The 20,867-nt window shown below is 39.3% G+C and overlaps 1 protein-coding gene across 3 annotated transcripts in view; it reads left to right on the top strand.

Moving 5' to 3' along the window:
• The first annotated feature begins 822 nt into the window (after window positions 1-822).
• Octbeta2R (Octopamine beta2 receptor) overlaps window positions 823-20,867 on the top strand; it is a 49,818-nt gene continuing 29,773 nt past the window's right edge. Inside the window, exon 1 of one of the 3 annotated variants that reach the window (XM_020955562.2) lies at window positions 823-1,222. The gene's annotated coding sequence lies outside the window, so the exon portion shown is untranslated. Of the gene's footprint in view, window positions 3,188-20,867 lie in introns of all 3 variants that reach the window. The other 2 variants (XM_086840396.1, XM_086840397.1) reach the window with 2 other exon arrangements.

A 20,867-nucleotide genomic window follows, 5' to 3' on the forward strand; every position in this document is an offset into this window, starting at 1 on the left:
GTATGTGTAATGTTTTTGTTTTGAAATGGTTTTCCTAAGGAATTCCCTTAGGAAAACATTTTTTTAAGTATTTTAGTTTATAATAAATTTAAATAATTGCTTAAACTTTTCTAAGTTGCGTTTTTTAACTCAAACTTGGAAGACAAGTACAATCGGACAACACGGCGTATGCGTAATGTTTTTGCTGTGGGGTAAGCAATTTGTTAGGAAAAGAGTTTTTGAAGTATTTTAGTTTATCATTAATTTATATAAATAATTAATTAATTGCTTGAACTCGTCTTAGTTGCGTTTTTCAAGCTTGGAAGACAAGTACAATTGGACAACATGACGTATACGTAATGTTTTTGATTTGTTTTTCGATTTTATTAGAGAGAGTGGATTTGATGTATTAAGTTTGTTATACAAATAATTAATAAATTGCTCAAGTTCCGCTTTTTTAACTTGAACAATATAATATTCAATTTATTACAATTGCACAATTGCTTTAACAAAATGTACTGTTTTTTCTATTACTTTTCAAATGCAAATTTAGATTTTTTATAGCTTTATCTTTAGGAAATCTCTCTTTGCATTAAAGATGCATTAACAGCGCTGTAAATGTAACCCATTAACACACATTTACAGAACTGTCACAACGCCAACAGCTGGCTAACAGTCGACGGCTGTTCGGCTCGCTCTCGGCTGCTCACGATTGAGCGCCTGAGTGGGCGTCGAGTGGGTGGCGTTGAGTGACTGAGCGAGACTGAGCGCCCATTTTGAGTGCAACATGCGCATGGCTCGGCTCGGGTCTCTCTCTCTCGCTCGCTGTGTGTATTTGTGCACATTCCGAGCCGCGAACTCGGCCTGTGTGTAAGTGTGTCAGTGGCGGCGAGTGAGTGTGCCCGTGTGCGCTTCGAGTTTTCGGTCTTATCGAGCTTCGTGCGGCGCTCAGGGAAATTCGGCAGTTCATTCGTCTGTCAGCCAGTTCGCAGTTCGCAGTTCGCAGCAGCAACAGAAACGGCAGCAGCAGTCGCACTCGCAGTGGCAGTCGCATGCTGAGAGGAAATAGGCGCGCGCTACACCTACAGCAGCATCATCCCAAAGCCCAGCAGCATTTCCCAGAGGAAAGCTCAAAAAAACTAACCGAATTCAGGGCGACAAAAGAGGAGTCGGAGTCGGAGTCGCAGTCGGAGGCAGAGCGAATAAATGATTATTGCTGGAGATTACAGGCGCTCGCTAAACGGTAAACGGATGCAACGGTAAATCTGTCGCGCGCGCGTGCCATTGCGTATACGCAGCGTGGCCGTCGGGCGGTTTGTCGGTCTATCGGTCGCTCTGTCAAGCGGTGTGACATTGCGCGCTCGCTTCCGCTGCCGAAATGCAAAATCACAGGGCCGCCAAAACGGCACTGCAGTTGCCGTCGTTAATTTAAGAAAATCTTTCCTTTCCGTTCTCTGGTTCTCTAGTTCTTGTTCATGTGCGAAAATCAAATGAAAACAAATGAAAATTAAGTATTTCAAAGAGTGCACACATTGCACATTGCCTTCGCGGAAAATACATATTTCGATATATAATTGCCCTTGTGTGTTTTTCGTTCCGTGTTTTAGTGATTATTAATTAATAATAAAATGTTGTCGCGCAAAATATGAAACAAACACGTTCGTCGGGGGGTTTAAATGCCACAAATGCCAATAAATAATATATATAAATGCTAAAACACAAGCCCCACTTGTATATATATAAATATATGTTATGTGCCCTGAACAAATGCAACAATCGGGACCAGCACTTAAGGCGCAGCTATAACCAGAAGCGGTAGCTTTAGCGGCAGCGTCAGCGATAACGATAACATAAATAAGAGCTGCCAGGCGGAATCACCGTCGGCCGCAGCCACTCATCAGAATTATCAGCTGCGGGAAGGGAAAAGGGAAAGCCAAGAGAGCCAAGTTAACCATTCAGACACAAACTACACTCTGTACCATCTAAGTTGTAATGCCAAATGCCCCCGGCTCGGGGGCAATCAAAGTTACTCAACGATGCACAGCAAGAAAGTCCTCTTAAATGATGATCGATCGTCTCTTAATGTATAGAAACAACAACACAATAATAATAATAGACTGAATTAATATCAAAGATAGAAAACACTTGAAATAGCAGAATAATAGCTTAAAGTGTTTTCAGCACTTTATCTTATTTACATACAAGTTATTAAGTTCCTAAGGGTTTTATTGTTGTAATTAAATATATAAGAAGCCTTAAGCTGAAACATTTAATTTATCTTTACAGTAAATTAATGGGATTAAGTATATACATAAAGTAAGCTTTTACTTGTTAGATAAACAAAGCTTCTGACTGGGAACTGTTATTACATGAATGTAGAAGAAATGTTGGAAAACTTTCATTTAATTATTATAGTAATAACATTTAATTCTTTAATATAATATTCTTTACAAATTCTAGTTTGTATTCCTTTAACATGCTACTATCCAGATCGAATTTCATAGCTTACATCTAAAGAAATAATATACAAAAAATAGAGACATGGTGATGAAAATGATATTTTTGCGTTGTGTGCTTAGAACGGAAGTGTTGATATTGCCGCTGCTCAGCCGCAGTCGCAGTCGCAGTTCAGTCACTGAGACGCTGAGTCGGTCTGTCGGTACAGAAATCGTCATCTCATAACGACTTAAGCTGCTCGGCACGCAACATGACCGGGCTGAGCAGCATAGTCAGCATTTCTGCAGCTACCCAGAAGGCATCATACCGCCTCATACCGCCACCCACTTTTCCACCCACTGCCATTGCCCCTGGGGTCACACACACACTCGCACACACTTAAAGCCACAACGAACGCATCCACATCCACATTCACATTCAGAGAATCTTGAATGGCGATGATGACGATGATGACAATGGGCGGATGATGGCAAAGTCATTTCTTTAAAGGCACAGACAACCCCTCACCCATTCACTCACTTGTCCGTCGTCAGTTCTGTGTGCATTGAGTGATTTTGTTTGCCTTGATGCTGCCTTCTATTTATTTTCTATTTATTTGATTTGCATTTCCACTCTCTCTAGACAGGGTCTTGGAGCTTAGCTCGGTCTTAGTCTTACCAAAAAATCGAAAAGTGCTTGTCTGTTTTGTTGACTTGGCTATCGGGGCATCATCAGTAGGCAGCGAGCATTCCCGCCATCCAGTGACTAAGTGGTGAGTATCAAAATAAATAATATTTGGCATTAATTAACAATGCATCTAGTACTTGTTCTATCCATACTATATGTTTATATTTATGTGCTCGCGCTCTGTGTGCGCCTCTCCATTCAGTGGCAGACATTGCGGATCCAGTGTTTGCACAACAATAATCTCGCAATCAGCTTATACTTAAACCCAGATCTGCAGCTCCTATAAATTAAATACAGTGCGCTTCACTGCGAATTGACAATTCAAAGACAACGATGCTTTATGTGCTGAGCTCAGGGAGCGTTAAGATCTAAGCTGATTGAATAAGGCCATTTCTCGACCCCACAGAGAGACACAGAGACAGAGTGAGAGTTATTAATTTCAATTGGATTAATTGCGGAGGAGATTCATTAGCGCCGTAAAAGGTGTTGGCACATTTATAATTATATATATACATACATGTGGTAATCATTTCAATTTCACATTTAACACATGAGCTACCAATTTAATTAGATTCTCAGAGAGAGTCTTCTCTAAAACCTGACAATTTATCGGGTTATTAAAACTGTTAAACATAGGAAGCTTGAATTAAAAGCCTGTTTATTCAATGTCTTATTAGATATGATATATTATGATGTATAAGTAAAAGTTTAGTTATTTAAAAACGAAACATTTAATAAATAATTGTAATAATAATAATCCCAAGAAATCTTTACTGATTAATTACTGTGTTTTAAATCAGATAAGAGACATTTGCTATTCATAAATTTCAATTAATTTTAATAAACTGCACTTTGTTGTATTATTACATTTTCTTATCACGTGTGGCTTTCTCTATATAGAAAAGAACGCATGATTTACACAATATTAATCATTTAAAATCAAAGTTCATTGCAAAAATCATTATGAATCCGATTGCAATTATTCCAAATTAAGATTCCAATTTGCAGTCAAGTTGAATGGCCAAAACGGATGCACCAAATTGCTGAACGAAGTGGGCAAAATGCAGCATTAATGCAATTGTATTTTAACTGGCGGCCCCATTGAAAACGCCATTTAAATGAGATTACACATTCTGTCCGATGGCCACGCCTAGTTTTTGCGGTAAAATGTGGGCGGTATGATGGCTCTGGGCTCTGGCTCATTAATTATGATACTTTGAGTTTCGAGTGGCGACGATGGCTTGCGGCATGTATCGGAAATACACGTTAAATCGGTAAATAACCGCAAGCCGATCGACCACACACACTCCACACCCCGCATACACACACGCCACACACACCTCACCCCACCTAAGAGCATACTCTTCCCCCGCTAAGCATACTTAATGACACAAGGGGGATGACGACGACGACAGGTGTTTAAAACTTTTCTTTAAAATGCGTCTCCTCGGGGAAGGAAAACGCTGGGGATGCTGCGCTATGTTGGCTATATGGCTATATGGCTATATGGCTATGTCTTTGCCCGATGCCGCCAGCGAATCTGGGGCGTTGCCGGCATTTTCCTGCTCAATCAACTTCAATCAAGCAGGAATTTTCAATGTAATTTGTGGTTTCAAAAGCGCTGCCTTTGCTGTGAAGATGTTCGTGGCTGTGTCAAAGGCAGCCATTGAATGTGTAGAAAGGCAGAAAATTATCGACAAGGCCCAGCAGCATTCGCACACACACACACCCGCAATCATGAAGGAATTTTGTAGTTCAAGGTTACGACAATTAGATACCACTTAAAATACATATATTATAAAACTTGAGCAAAACTTTAAAGAAAAATCTACAAATTAAACTTCATATTAAACATACATTTTCAATGTTTTTCTGTATTCTTTTTTGTTATAATTTTTCTCTGTTAGCCATCATGCTCTTAGTCCTTAAAACTAATGGATACTATAAAACACCCGCACCAATACATTGAAACACACAGGCAGCAATGAAAGTTGGCGCCGTGGAACAAATGAAGCAGTGTGAAAATCTTGTGTTGGGACCGCTCAGCGCTCTCCTTCCGCTTGATTTGATGGCCTCTGGGCTGCTTCTCGTTTTCCTTTTTTCCGCTTTTCCTCGTTCCCTTTTTCGCCCAACTTCAAATTACGGCCAGAAACAAAGCCGAGGAAGCAGAGGAAGGAAATGCCCGCCGTCTGTCCGCTTGATTAGAAAAGCTGCAAGCGATAAGACCGTCGAGCTGTTGAAGGGAAAGCGCAAAAATAAAATAGAATTCTAATTGAATTTTATATACACAGATTCTTGTTTTCTGTTGGGCCGTTTTCCCTTTTTTCTTTAATTCGCACTTCATGTAACTGCACTCGCTGCCCGTCCATTTGATGTCCTTCTTGTGTCGTCCGAGTCCTGATTTATTGGCCAAATGGGAATGGCTAAGGATAAGGCGTTGCGCTTTTGGGGCTCCGACTTGTCCAGCGTTTTTAATTGCCTGTCAGTTTGCTGTTCAGCATATCCTTAAGCAGGGGTAGCGGCCAGTCTGTCTGTGCTTTCTGACTCTGACTCTGAGCTCAGGACTCAGGACTCCCAACTCCGGCACAGTGTGTGGAAAATATGCAAGCAATTCGGTTACAAAATTTCCCAACTTGGCAAGGACAATTATGTGGCGGATAAAGCCACAGCAGGAAGCATTAAGACCATAAAGATAGATAGGAAAATAGTTCGAGGTCTTAAAACGGAAGCCTTATTACTCTAACTGTCATATTGTCACAAGAATACATTAATAATTTAGTTTGCTAAATAGGAAACTGAATATAAAATATAATATAGAAGCAGGTTCTGTTATTTTGAAGATATTATTTTAAATAAAAGAGTGACTTTTTTACATATACCCCCTAAAAGTCATACCAATAAATATATTGTAAATATATGTATATTTTTATCTGCGGTAAGACTTACTATCAGCTTCACAGCTTGTGCTCGACACGAAGGCAACCGCAATACCGAATCCGGAACATCCCCCTAAAAAAAAAGAAAAACACAAAAACAAGAGAGGCTGAAAAGTGGGAAAAACTTGACACAGTTGTCGCTCTGCCAGGGGTATTCTTAAGCACCAGAGAGAACACAAAAAAAACCGAGACGAGACAGAAACAAATCAAATATTTAAAGCTCATTGAAGCGCAAACTTTGACACATGTTAATCACAAACTCAGGGGAATGGATGATGGCGGCAGCTTTAGCTTTGATCGGAACGAAGATAAACGGCAAGGACGCTAGAGGCTGCGACTAACTAACACTATCCGATGTTGACCACACTCAGATCCAGTTACCCTTCTGCGGTTTTGGGCCCCCAGTCAAGAAGATAGCCCTTTGTTCAGGTCTTGGCCTCGGCTTTGCGGTTGTCCCCCAGCGCGACGCAATTAATGGCCACATCGGAGATATTCTGTCCGGATAGTGAGAATGGGTTGTGTCTCTGCACTTGAGGGCCTGAATTGTCTGCTTAATTTAGGCCAGAAACGAGCTCGAGCTCGAGCTTGAACTCGAAATCAACCTCAAACTCGAACCCTTTCGGGGATTCCAAAGAGGGCCTGCCACTCAGCGGGAGATAAGCGGAGACGAGGAGGGGGAAATGAAAATGGAAAATAGTCGGAAAAGTATGCAAATCAGATGGGTAAGGCCGGAAGAATAACACGACAGGGCTCAACACCTGAACATTGAGCAGTAAATGCGCTTTGCTTTGCCATTCCCTTTGCCAGCCTTCGGGCTGTCAATAAAAATACACAAAATACACACACAGAGAGGAGAGATGGAGGGATGGAGGGATGGATGGGATGCTGGGGCTGGGCTGCCTAAAAGCCAAGTTGAATATGCTCTGGCAGAAAGGATTTGGCAATGGAAAGCAAACAAAAAGCGCACAAGTTGGCAAGTGAACTTTTTCCAAAAAACCGGCTTACCCAAAAGGGACGGGTGAGGATTTGGGCTAACAGTGCGTATGCGTGATAGATTTTCAGTTCTGTCTCGCTTCAACGACACAGTAAAAAATTAGAAAGCAAAAAAAAAAAAACACCAAGCAGAGTAAAGGATAACCGGCTTAGCACGCCTCAACAATTCTCCACAAGGGAAGTCAATTAGAGAGAGCTCCTGCGAACTGTGTCAAAGGTCCGGCTTAAAAAAGTTAATTTCATAATTTATACAGAGTCCACTCCATGACCCCGTAGATTTCAATTTAAAACTCCGCATTCAGTGTTATGCTAATGAAAGTGCAGGCAAACAAATCGTTCTGGGATGGCGCAAGGAAATGAATTAAAAATTAAAGCCCAAAGCTGAAGGCAGCAGGAGTCGCAAATGGGGAATGCGAATGCGGAATGCAAATGAAAATGGCTGGGAAAAGAAACTAACTAAAGAAGAAAAAAAAATGGAAAGGAAGACAAATAAAACAAATAAGTATTCATCTAGGAAAACAAACTAAAGCTGTCTGTAGCTACGAAGTCGGAAATCGCTCAAGTTTTAATTAGTTTGCCTTGCAACCGCACTACGCAAGGACATCTTACAATTTAAGTTGAGTTCTTTGCCCCTCACTGGTGGCACTCAACACAGTGTCAAAGTTCAACAAGCCAAATGCGAAGCTCTTACCATTTTTTCACCCAACATCGGAAGCTTTGAATTGCACATAAATTCTTAATTGACTTTGCACAGCAGCCGAGTCAGCAGCAGCAATAACTAAATCAATTTAATTGAATATTACGCATTCGCCATGTTTGCACTGTAATAATTTCCATTCGCAGTCATCCAAGTGCCATATAACCACTCATCATCATCATCATCATCATACCCATCGAGTGCCTTCCACTCATATATATTCACACTTGATTGGCCGGCTTTGAATGCACTATAAAGCGAAAGTATTTGTGAAAACACATTTGTGTTCTTGTGGAAGCCGCCACTATTGAGCTTATAGCTAATATAGAGTAGAGTAGTGCCAAAAAAAATATATATGCGTAATTATAGCATGACCTCAATTACAGTGCGTTTCACCAGCATCAAATTGTAAGTACATTGAGGCAGCGAATTGATGTTTTCGGTGAATTTATATACACATGTTTACAAGTGAAGCACCCTACACGGACTCATTCAAGCGGAGTAATAATAATGTTTTGAATGAAACCGATTTGGCTTTGATTCGATTTTAATTTCCGAATATTGGCAGGTAATAATTTCGGAATAGTTCTGCGTGTTTGGTTTTTTATGTTTTGGTGAGGAATTGAATGAATGTTTACCTTAAAGTAAATCTATCTATTCTGCTTATAAAAATATTATGATTATGACAAAATTATCTTTAATGTTTCCTTATTTTTATACTCTTCCAGGGTATTCTTATTTTAGTCAGAAGCTTCTAAAGCAGTCAAGGAGTCCTTTCCGACCATATAAATCATATATATTCTTGATCAGAGTCAACAGGCGAATCTTTTAAGCCATGTCCAACGAAAATTTAATTTTTTCAAATTTTTGAATATTTTATAAGGGGTTACATCGTTAAAATTGTAAATTCTTGATAAAAAATTTATTTTTTTAAATTTTAAATTCAGGGATCGAGATTTATTAACCTTACAAAAACGAACACAGGAATGCTTTCCGATTGACATTTAAAGCATTTTTGTTTGAGGTATGATAGATTTTCTCTGCAAGGGTATTAAAATATTGGTTTCCTTTCTTATTTCTTAGCAACTATTTTATTGTAATTTATTTTGGTAATCGACCCGAACTTCTTTAAAATTATAAAAACTATTAACCTCAATCCAAATTAAAAGCATTGTTACTCTGGAATTAATTTCTAAAATAATGCTTAACTCAAATACAATTTCATGTTGAATCTACAAAAATATACAAATATTTACGACCTACGTTTTCCTGTATACTTTTCCCTCATCAATTATTTAGTCAGGCAGCGTTGGTTCTTGTCACACCCAACTTGCTCAACCTTTAACATTCACTTTAGTTGGGATTACTACTACTTCCCTTCATTCATAGCCTTACGTGTCCGTCTAATCGTCTTTATTTGTTTCCATTAAGCTGCAATAGAAGCCAAAATATACCATGTACACAAATCGGTTATTGTGTATTTTAATAACTTTGTCCACGCCAAATGTCTCGTACATTAGACAAGGGGCAAAAATAGCCAGCAAAGTATGTATAAAGTACAAGCACATAGGTCCAAATACGATGGCAAACAATATTTTAATATGCCTGGCCAACGGCGGACACAGATGAGCTTTATGGCCAATTATCTATTCTATGGGCCCCTATTAATGGCTGAATCGAATTTTGAATTGAATGAACCGAACGCAGCGGCGAGGCGTTCGTTCGCCTTTTGTTTGTTTGTTTTGTTTGTTTACTTGGGTGTGAAGTGTTTTGATTTGCTTGCCAGATTATAATAAAATTGGGCTCTCCACTTTGTAATGCCAAGATTATTCGATGGCACGACTACAGCTTAGTGGTGTTTATGGCGTGTGCCTGGACTCAGATTCGGATATATAGCATAGCATCGTGTGCAGTAGTTATTGTCGGTAATTGCGATTTGTCCGGGGCTCTTTATGGTTTGATGGTTAACTTTTACGACTACACAACATATTACATTTAATTGACAGGATGCCGTGGCCAAACATTAGCCCTAAGTGAAAACGAAGTCCCCGCGGACCTCGATTTTATTCCTTGGTACAAATATTCTTCACCATAATAAACATGAAATTAATTATTAATTTCTGGCGAGTTTGTTTACGAAGTGCGAACCGCAAACTGTTTTCAACTGGCCGGCTTCATAAATATTAATGTAGCGGCATTTACCTTATCCGCACGTATCGGATTCGATATACTCTGGGAGTAAAGAAATGCTAATTGAGGGAATTCTATTGTGGCCAGCATTAATGGGCTTCCCTATCGGATAAGCGTTATTCTGATCTCATTTGATGATATCACGATCGCTGACACGGAAATGTACACTTTCAATAGATAATAATGGGAATTTATAGCGCTTAAACACTTGCACGGCGGTAGTTGGGGCCACATCGCGTATGCGTGATATTTCAGCTACGAGCCCTTTCGGCCTGCGGATCACACTGAATGGGATTCCAATTAAGACGTGATGGAATTTTTATCAATTAATTTTATTTTATTCACTGGACCAGCTGACTCATGGGGTATTTTTTTCGCTACTAAGAGTATGTGGGGATGCTGTTGGCCATTAAAATTAAACTCACTCACTTTTTATTAGCAATAAAAAAAGGAGGAAAAAAAAGTTTCGCGGAAATTGCTAGTGTGTAAAAATGTATGAGTTATGGTCTTTTATGGACTGGAATTAACTTAAACCACCCGCGACATCAATGGGGTCATCCGTCACCGATGATTTGCTTTTATGATCATCTGGAAGCTAATCCGGGCATTTTCTATGAACTGTGAGTAATAACTTGATTCTGGGGATAACAGAAATAGATTGAGGTAGAATTCGTACCAGGTACCAAATTAGTTTGATTTTAATTAAAGGTACCGTACTTATTATTCAGCTTAAAATTGTATTAGGAAATATGTAAGATAACTTTATGAATAGTTATGAACTTACTAAACTTCTTACTGCCTTTAACTATCATCTCCTCTTAAAAGATAACATTCCTTTGCTCTCTCTCTAAAAATTCATTCACTAAACCAAGCAACTAGTCCGGGTCAACTAGTGGGGTCAACTTTTGTCCAAGTTGGACTACGGATTCTCTATTAATAATTGCATGTATAATGGTTACGAAGCCCGGACTAAAGGCATCGCTGCCGTTGGAGGTACGTGAGAGTCGCCAAATGCGAGCGCCTCATGAGCACGTACTCTAAATTGAAATTCATATCATAGCTGCCTCTGTTTGTCTCGGTCTCAGTCATCGTGGGTCTATATGTCTATAATATACGAATGTAGTATGTCTGCTTAGAGCTTATATTGCCGCAATGTACGAGCTGCGAGTGTGTGTACTTAGAATATTTCTTTGTGCTCGCTTCATAAACAATTATGCATTAAGTCGGTGGCGTTCCGGTATGTAAAGTGTGAATGGGTACCGCTGCTGGTTCAGGCGCAAACACAGAGGTCTTACTAAACAAATTTTCTGAATTTCGACACAACATATCACCTGCACCGAAAGAAACAACTGACCTAACATGATAATGAGAAGGGAAGATAATCGTATAAAACGCTGCATAACTTCTTAAATATTTTTGATCATAAAACTTTTACCAAATAATTATTATAATGATCAATAAAGTATTTATGGCCTGAATAGGGCTTCCAGGGCCTACACTCTTGGCAATTGATTGAGTGAGTCAACAAGGCCATGCCCTGCCAGTGGATTTTCAATGATTTATTTTCATTCAATTTGAAAAAGAGACCAGAAACAATCTCTGGCCGCTGGCGACGCTCGATTTAAAAATACTTGTACACATGCTCATGTGCATATACATATATTTATATATATACATTTGGGTATTTTTATTTATATTTCGTTTAATTGTTGCTGGCTGCTTCGCTCTTGTTAAATTGTTTTATTTCGCCTCGTTCAAGTTCACGGCCCCTGAGAGAAGTGAATAAAATAAAAAGGCAGCTTCCCCGACTGCATTGCGCTGCCTCTTTCGATTGTTATTGCCCCATTTGTTGTTTTTCAATTAACAAAATTGTATTTTTGTTTTTGGGAAACCCAAAAAAATGTCAGCAGCCGACGAAAACTAATTCCGCTCTTTAGAGCATTTGGCCTAATGAAATAGTTGCCGCCAATCTATATCGAAATCGAAGCGTTGCTCAATGGCTGATGTTGGGAATCATGAGAGCATCTCCGGATGAGATGAGGGGCAAACCAGGTGACCTGGCACTTGCCTCTGACATTGATGACACGACCCACAGATGGAGGGCGATGTGCATTTGACCGGCGATTGTCCACCGTTCCGCTCGTTCATGAACATTTAATGCCAGTGGGTCAGATGCAGATGGACATCGGTTGAGAACCCCTCCGGACACGGCTCAATTCAACGCCCACGTGCCAATCCAATAGGAATGCACTGAAAAATATTGGGAAGTTGCCTTTAAAGGGTTAGAAAATAGTTAAATGATATCTTTGAGAGGGAAAAATCAGTCTCAATAAACTTTAAACTTTTGTATAAAAACATATGCTATAAAAATTAATATTCATTTACCTATTTCCAGTATTTTGATATATGTTTATTATGTATATTAAATTCTAAAATTCATCTTAATGTTTTAGATACTAAAACAATGCAGAAGAATATTAATGTTAGCTTTAATTTTTAGAAATTGCTTACTGGTCTGGCCTGTGTTAATATAAAAAGGATTACCCCTTCATTTATAATCCCTATTATTAAACTTATATCTTCTTTTATTTTTCTTTTTTCTGTACTTAAAATTTTTATCCGTGTAAGAGCTAACCGTAGCAATTGGGTGAAAGTGGGTGGGAATGGACTGCAATCATCGTTTTGTCTGGCCCCATCAGTTGAGCAATCAATTAAGCTGCTGCTTCTGGTGCTGCAAACAAGTCAACCCCGGCAACAAACATTCACAACTGGGATCCCTCTCTGCCATGTGGCAGATACACCCGTAACACCCTCCCGCCCGCACACCCATAATACCCGTAATACCCTCCCGTCCCCCCTCCGGGGGCATGTGAACCTTTTGGCGGGCAGTGATTTTTATGTCTCCGGTTCTAATTAGACTTAGTCGCAGGTACTCTGGCATTGAGCGTTGATTTATACGAAATGCGCTCTGTTTTTTTTATTTTTTTGTTTGAATTCCCACAGACAATCGACGGTAGAGCTTGGTCGTAAATTATGGGTTTTGCTTCTTACTTTTTTTCGTAAAACAGCAGGATGGATTAAGACAGTCGGGGAAAATAGGAGGAAAAATGTATTATACATTTTGCCAAACTAGATAAGGTTCTATTTATATTTGTTGAGTCACAGTTGAGTCATACTTAAGTAAATAAATATTTAAAATATTTGTAAATAACTACTAAGGTTATATAGCTAACTTATTTATGATTTTATCAAAGATTAAATAGGCTTTGCCTAAGAAATATATTGGGAACACATTCTGAAACCAAATCTGTAAGACCAACATCTGTTACATAAAGGTAGAAGAGTCATAAATTAATATAAACAAGAAAGGAAGCTAACTTCGGCACGCCGAAGTTTATATACCCTTGCAGATAGAACTTCTATGAATATAAATATAAATTATAAATTTTTGTTTTAAAATACAAAATACCTGCTTTCATTTCATTCACCTATACATAATATATTTGCAGTTTTACATTCACTGATTTGCATTTTTCCTCCACATCAAACGATCGTTTGTATGGCACCTATATGATATAGTCGTCTGATTTTCATGAAATTTGACAGAAAATTTAAAACTAATAAAAAAGGGCTATACCTTAAATTTGATGGAAATTAGCTGAAAACTGAACAAGTTATAAATTTAATTGTATTAATTTCTTGATTGTTCCTATGGTAGCTATATGATATAGTAGTCTGATTTTCATAAAATTTTATGCAAAATTGTAGAGTATGGTAAAATGGCTATATCTCAAATTTGATCCAATTCTATTGAAAACTGAAAAAGTTAAAAATTTTTTTGTAAAAATTTTCCGATCATTCCTATGGCAGCTATATGATATAGTCGTCCGATCCGGCCCGTTCCGACATATATACGAGTGAGAGTATATAGAAGGCTAACTACAAAGTTTCATTCAGATAGCTTCAAAACTGAGAGACTAGTTTGCGTAGAAACGGACAGACGGACAGACGGACAGAAGGACAGACGGACAGACGGACATGGCTAGATCGACTCGGCTGTTGATCCTGATCAAGAATATATATACTTTATATAGTCGGAGGTGCCTCCTTCACTGCGTTGCAAACTTCTGACTGAAATTATAATACCCTGCAAGGGTATAAAAAGCAAATATTCCTCTTGGTAATGGATTTAATTACTCGTAGCAAATAAGATTAATTGCCACCATTATTCGATTTTTACACATTTCAACAACAAAAGGATTGTTTTATGGACTGTGATGAGATCTTGATTAAGTGCGTATTATTTTGTATTCAAAAGCAAAGCTCTTCAGTTGAATTTACATGCAAATATACTTAATTTAGTATTTGTTTTTTGCTCTGTGCATCATCATACTCGTATCTGACATATTCCAGCCAACATTGGCATTCGCAATGACCAACTGTTTTGCCAATTTTGTTTGTAGGGCAGCCAGCCAGCGTGGCTGAGACGGCATCTCATCTCGCACTGAAATGCAATTAGCATGCAAGGCACGTAGCTCTCTCAAAGTCCAATAAACTTGGTATTAATAATTTTATTGTTAGGGCCGCCGTTAGTTATTGCAATTTGCAGCAATCTGATGGCGCTTTTTGCTGCCATTAACCAGAAGCTGATGCTGCAAACTGCAAAATACTGGCAGCTGTCGAAGTGCCTTCAATCATTTTGCTAGCCACCGAAAGCAAGTTTCATTACCAAATGGAAGTGGAGATGACTCAACAGGTTTCATAATCGCATGCCAGGCAAATTGAATAAGCTAATTACTGGAGCTGAGATTCTCAGACAGAAAAGTGGGAAAAAGGTAGTCTCATTATTCGTTAGAATGTGTTATATGTGGGACATTTAAAAAGTCGAGTAAAAGTAAACTAGTTGCGTTGATTAGGAATTTTGAATATTTTAGTATAATATGTTGAATATTTTTTATTCATTTTCTTTATAAAATTAAACGCCGTTTATTGGTAAACAGATTATATTGAACTTTTACTTTCAATTAACATATGAAATCTGTATACTGATTATATAGCTTGGTAAAAGAAACAAACTCGGTTCTCTTTTTGATTTATAGTGAAAATGTTATCAGACAGTAAAGGGAAGAGAAAGGAGAAAACTAATTTATATTTCACAGATATTTTTTGATAAAAGCAGTTATAATTTAATACTTTTCGATGTTTCAAAAATGTATAAATGAAAGTCTTAAATGTTTTTCATATGATATTGCTTTTGTTTGTTTTGTCGGTGTATATTAGAAGAGTCTCTCTCTCTCCTCTTGATATATGTTCATAAGCACATCTATAGATGTGGCTTCTATATAACTCTTCAAGTTATTTAATCAAGGATTGAGCTTCAGCAATCCTTTCTCGAGAATCCTCTTCACAGCTCGCACTTTACGGGTATTTAGCGTAAGGTTTACACTAATTCCCCGGGCCAAACGAGCTGCTGCTGTGGCTCTCCTTAATTCTTTTGTCAACCCCTTTCGACACGAAAAACTCATTAAGATGCGACCCCCATTTGGAGCCACAGCTCGTCGCTCTGATGGATGCGAACGTAAATTGTCGAAATTTGTCTAGGAAGTAACAACTAATAAATGTTTTGTCCGCCAGCTGGCTGACTTGTGGGTGACTTGTGACCCCCAAAACAATCCACCACCCTTGATAGCATCCCCAAACGAGAAAACAACCGACCTTTCCCCCCACAAACAGAACCCACAAGCAGCTCGGTAATCAAATTAAAGTTTCGTGTGACCGCATCCGACCCTCGTCCTCATGGATGCTGCAATTAGTTTGATGGGCAAAGATGGCAGGGCAGAAAATTGAAATTGAATTATGTTCGTTCCACGTTCGGGCTGCATTGATGCGCAAAATGGGTTAAGCGAGTGGCAAACGAGTGGCAGCCAACATTAATTAGTTGCATTTCAGACCGAAACGAGAGTTAAACGCATACCCTAGGTGGGTGGGCAGCGGATAAATGGCATTAACACACCTACCTACAATTTTGCAATTTCGATTTCTGGCATGCAAAGCACTAAACCTGGTTAATTGGCGCAAACAAGTCAGACCGCAGAGGTAAACAAAAATAATGCAAAAACTGCCAACGCCTCCGGGCGGAATGTAAACAATGTCCAGTACAGAGCTAGAGCAAAAAGGATGCGTTTTGCTGCAGTTTATGTTGGCCATGGCTAAAATGTCAACACTGTCTCGGCCAGAGACCAAAGCAAATACAGGGTCGGAGGTCAAATGAGGAGCGAACAATCCGGTGACTAGGTTTCACAAACACCAGAAATCAAAGGACTTCTCTAATCAGTCCACCTGTGCTTTTGTGGGGGCCGGTACATGTGTAAGCTGAAAAATCAATAAATAAACCCAAAACCAAATCCCGAAATGAGCCAAAAAGTTTTATTTAAAGCGTATACAGCTAAAATTAAAACCGCACATTATTTATTGCACTGTCGCGTTCGCCGATGCCTTGCCTGCGGGTGCGACACAAATATCGAAGCGAAAACTAATTTCTGCAATTACAAAACTGAAAATATTATGTGTGCCAGTCAGCTGATAGATAACCCACATGTGCATAGTACGAAAATTAATGATTTAAGCATTGGAGAGCTTCGGGGGAATACATGAAATAACGTTGGGATTATATTTAAATATTGTACCATTTCTATTAGGATTTAAAGTGGGTAAATCCACACATTCTACATGGATTTAGCGGGGTTTCTATATTTTTGTTTATACATCCAAATGAAAGAGTGCTTAAAATATCGCGTGGGTTTATTAGAAGCAATTCCCAAAATGAAAATCAACATTTCCGCATCGATCACTCATCCGTTTCCATCTACAAATAGATGCCAAATATCAAGTCGATCGTTTCAGTCTACATTGGAAAAGAAATGTAATTTTGGTTTGCCGTTTAATTAGTGCCAGCATTTTTTGGACGGTTGCAATTTTGGCAAGACGCTTTTCACATTTCCCTCTGATCGCATCAACAATTTTTTGACATTTTTGTCGGTCGGCTGCCCGTCGGGCGCAACTGCGTGCGAAAATTGTGTCGCGCTGTCAGCATTCATCAGCTTGATATATTGTTTGTTGCCGTTTGCCGCTGCTGCTGATTTTTCCTAAGACAGACAGAGAGAAAAATAAATAAGGAAAATGCTTTATAATACCCCTAACTTTGTACTAAGGGATTTAAATACCAATAAGTTTGTCTCAGTTTAGGCTGTTGTTTAACAGGCTTAAATTAATTCATTGTCATTTTATTCATCACTGAATACCTTAGAGATTACCAAGAACTCCCCAAGGCAATAGTCTCTTGATATATTTCCCTCTGTATGCTTTTGCTTTTCTCCACCGTTTGATGTTTATTTGCAATAATTTTCAACATTATTTCTAGAAACTATATAATACGAGCCAAGTTGGCAGCGTTATAATCACCTGCCTCTACCGCACTTAACGTCATAAAGCAAAGCCGAGACGAGTGTCGAGTTGAGTTCAGTTGAGCTGCCTTTGGGTTTGCTGGAAAAAAAAACAAAGAGAACGAATGGAAGAGGTATTTTGACATGACTATGAAATGCCCTGCACTTGACGAATAAATAAAATGTATACCATAATATATTTATCAGTTTACGTACAATAATTACCTTTTGAGTGATATTTCCTAGTCTTACAATTGTCAATGAAACTAGCTTTGTAATCTTCTTTAATATAAGAAAATCATTATAATTTCAAAGCATAATTTATATAACAAATAATTTCCATGACTTCATGGAAGCATCCTTTTAAAGGATATACAAATTCTGGAATACAAAGGTAGAGTGATGACAGCCACCGATGATGCTGCTGTTGCTCTTTATGTGCATTATCTGAGGATGGTGTGGCGGCGCTTGTTTATTTTTATCCCGACACCATCGCAACGCGAAAAGTGAGTGCGAGTGCGAGGGTCCTTGCTGGGCCGTTAACTTACTAAATTTCACGTACTAACACCGCCACAACAGGACTGCCTGTCAGTTGGCACAAACCTTCCCCTCTTCTCTCCTCTCCCCCTGTTGCGTTCAGTCATTTCAAGGGCTTTTTATTTCAACTTCAAGTGAAAGCCGCGCGATGCTCTCATCTGGAAATTCTTTCGCTTCTCAGTTTCGTCCTCGTGCTGCTTCGACAGGGCGAAAAATTTATAAATTTTATATTTACATGCAAATGACACTCTCGACGGGCGTCTTCCTCATCATTTGATTGCACTGCCCGCGGCCCATAAAAATGTGGCTGACCAAAAAGATATGGCAGCGTCGACAAAGGAGCGCAATTAAGCTGAAAGCCTGGCCAAGGACCGAAGCGGAGTTTGATTTGTCAGCTTGGCCCATAAACGTTTGGGGGGATATCCTTCAATTCAATGATGGAAAATAACTTTTGCATGAAATTGATTTCACTGGAAATCTGTTAAAACTAACTTTTTCCCTTCGGTTGCCCTCTGTCTCCGCATTGCTAGTAGACCGCAGTAATTTAATTTACGGGAATGCCTTTGCCTTGGCCATTGCCATTGCCTTTTGGCTCTGTCCTGGAGCTCACTTGGGTTGGTGCTATTAAATGGCATTTTTCCTGGAAAGTAATTTAATGCCAAGTCAGGGAAAAATCCTTTAAATTCAACTGAGGCCAGCCACAGTGCTCGCCAGCAATCTCAGGTGGCATTCTAAAGGCTCGTCCTGAATGGCCGACTTGCAATTCAATGTAAGTACACCGCTTTTCACAGCAAAATGAAAGCTCTCCCCCCTGTCTCACCTGCCCTTTTGGATGGGTGGGGGTTTTATTTTCCATCCCTTGTTGTGCATAAATTGCAGGGACTAACTGCAGCAGAACTGTAAAATATGAACGCACATGAATGTATGTATCTCGTCGCATCTCCGGGTGTGTATAGTATCTCGCCCCGGCTAGGTGTTGCTGAATGCAGAGTCCCGCTTTTGCATCACCTTTTTGTGTGCGACACGCCACGCCCTGTACTCGGCAGCAGCCCGTGCTCGACAGCATTTTATGCGCTGCACTGCGCTCAGCTGGCTCACCTGTAACACCTGAAACACCTGCCTCTCGGGCCACCGCACCAGGTATCCCACAAACAATGCACTCGCCGAAATTGCAGGGACAAAATAAGGGGTTTTTTAAAAGAAAATAACAGAAAACAGAGCTGTAGGGGAATTATTTGGAACATATTAATAAATGTATACCAAGTGCTTGAAATATTTATAATAAATTTTACAAATATTACAGTTTATGTTATCATATATATTTATTATTTTCTTACAATTATTAGGTAGATTTCTTCAAGTGCATTCAAACATCACCATCAAAAAGCATCCAACTCCGCCATAGGCCCAGAGGCAAAACTGTGCGTAGATACTAGCTCTCTGCGCTCAGCTCTTGGTACATTGTCGGTGGCTCTCCCTCGTTAGGGTCTAATTAAAATTAAAATTTGTGGCTTTAATGAAAAACTTTTTGTGAGTAGGCCTCAGATGCTCGTTAAATTAGTCAGACCAAGGCGCGTCATGGCTTTTTGTGGCACAAACTGCAACTGATGATGGTCAGGTGATGGAGGTGATGCTGGTGCTGATGGTGTCAGCAATGTTGGCATCAAAGTCACGTTGTCGCCGCGTGAGATCAACACTCGGGGATTTTGGGATTGGAAGAGGGGAAGGGATTGAGGAGGCAAGGAGGTGTGCAGCCAGGATGCTGAGAAGCTAAGCCGTGATTGCTTTGCACCTGCAATTCGTGTCACGTAGCGAAGGATCCAATATTCAAATAGGGACAATTTCACAGAAATGTCAATCAAGGCAAATGTAACTGATTTAAGTCATTATTATTTGAACTTTTTGAAATTATATTGGAAAGCTATTGAAGTATAAAATAGGGAAACTGGGATAAATATTAAAAAAAGTATGATAATGATATTTAATACCATTAAATTCACAAGAATAGTAATTTTCCACGTTGATTTAAAATATATATTCTAAACATATATAGTTCTATGACTCTTTCCTCATTTATTTAATTAATATTTCTTAATTTTCACATACAATCCATTAACATATGTCCTTCCTGATCCTGTGAACCTGCTCTCAGATGTGTATCCTGCTCAGATTTAGTTATTTTCTGCGACTCTATATACAGAGGGAACTTTTGAAAGTTGCCTTCGTGTCACGTCCGGATGCAACAAATACGGTGCAGATAATCTGGCTTGGTATTAAATCACCGTTACGGTTACGTGCATTCCGAGCCGTTTGCCATTTCGCCATTTTGCCATTTTGGCTTTGCATACTTTGGGGCGAGTTACCATTTTGTCGTGTGTACGTGTCAAAATGTGGCAACATTTTCTATTTGCGCGCCGCCCTCCCCTCACCCAACACCTGTACTGGAAATTAAATTAAGATTCGCCAAGTCGCCTGCCCCCTTTCTTTTTTTGCGGATTGTCAACATGCCGTGTGTCCTTTTGCCTTGTTTTCCTGCCAAATATGAGCGCAAGGATAACGGCTGAATGGCGATGAATGGCGGTACGGCAAAGGGTTTCCTCAATAAATTCAGCGAACAGGCCCAAATGCAAGGAGACAAGGGAGCAGGAGCTGTGTGACAGGCGACAGCCATAACGGTGACAGCGATAAATTAAATGGTAATTTGAATTTACCGTTAAGTGACACGAACGACCAACTAGCAAACACACACACACACACACGACACACAGTACACACAGGACATACACATAAAGTCTATATAGACACTGTTTTCTGATGGCACAATAAAAAGTAACAAACAAACTGCCAAAGCCAATGAAACATATAAACCGAAAAGCGAGACGGAAACTGGAGACCCAAAAACCAAAACGAAAGTAAAACTTTATGCACGAAAATTGCTGTTAACGTGACAATAAATGGAGAAAAATAAAA

This window comes from Drosophila serrata, unplaced genomic scaffold (assembly GCF_035046125.1).
Source record: "Drosophila serrata isolate PLE 108 unplaced genomic scaffold, ASM3504612v1 contig_382, whole genome shotgun sequence".
Lineage (NCBI taxonomy): Eukaryota > Metazoa > Arthropoda > Insecta > Diptera > Drosophilidae > Drosophila > Drosophila serrata.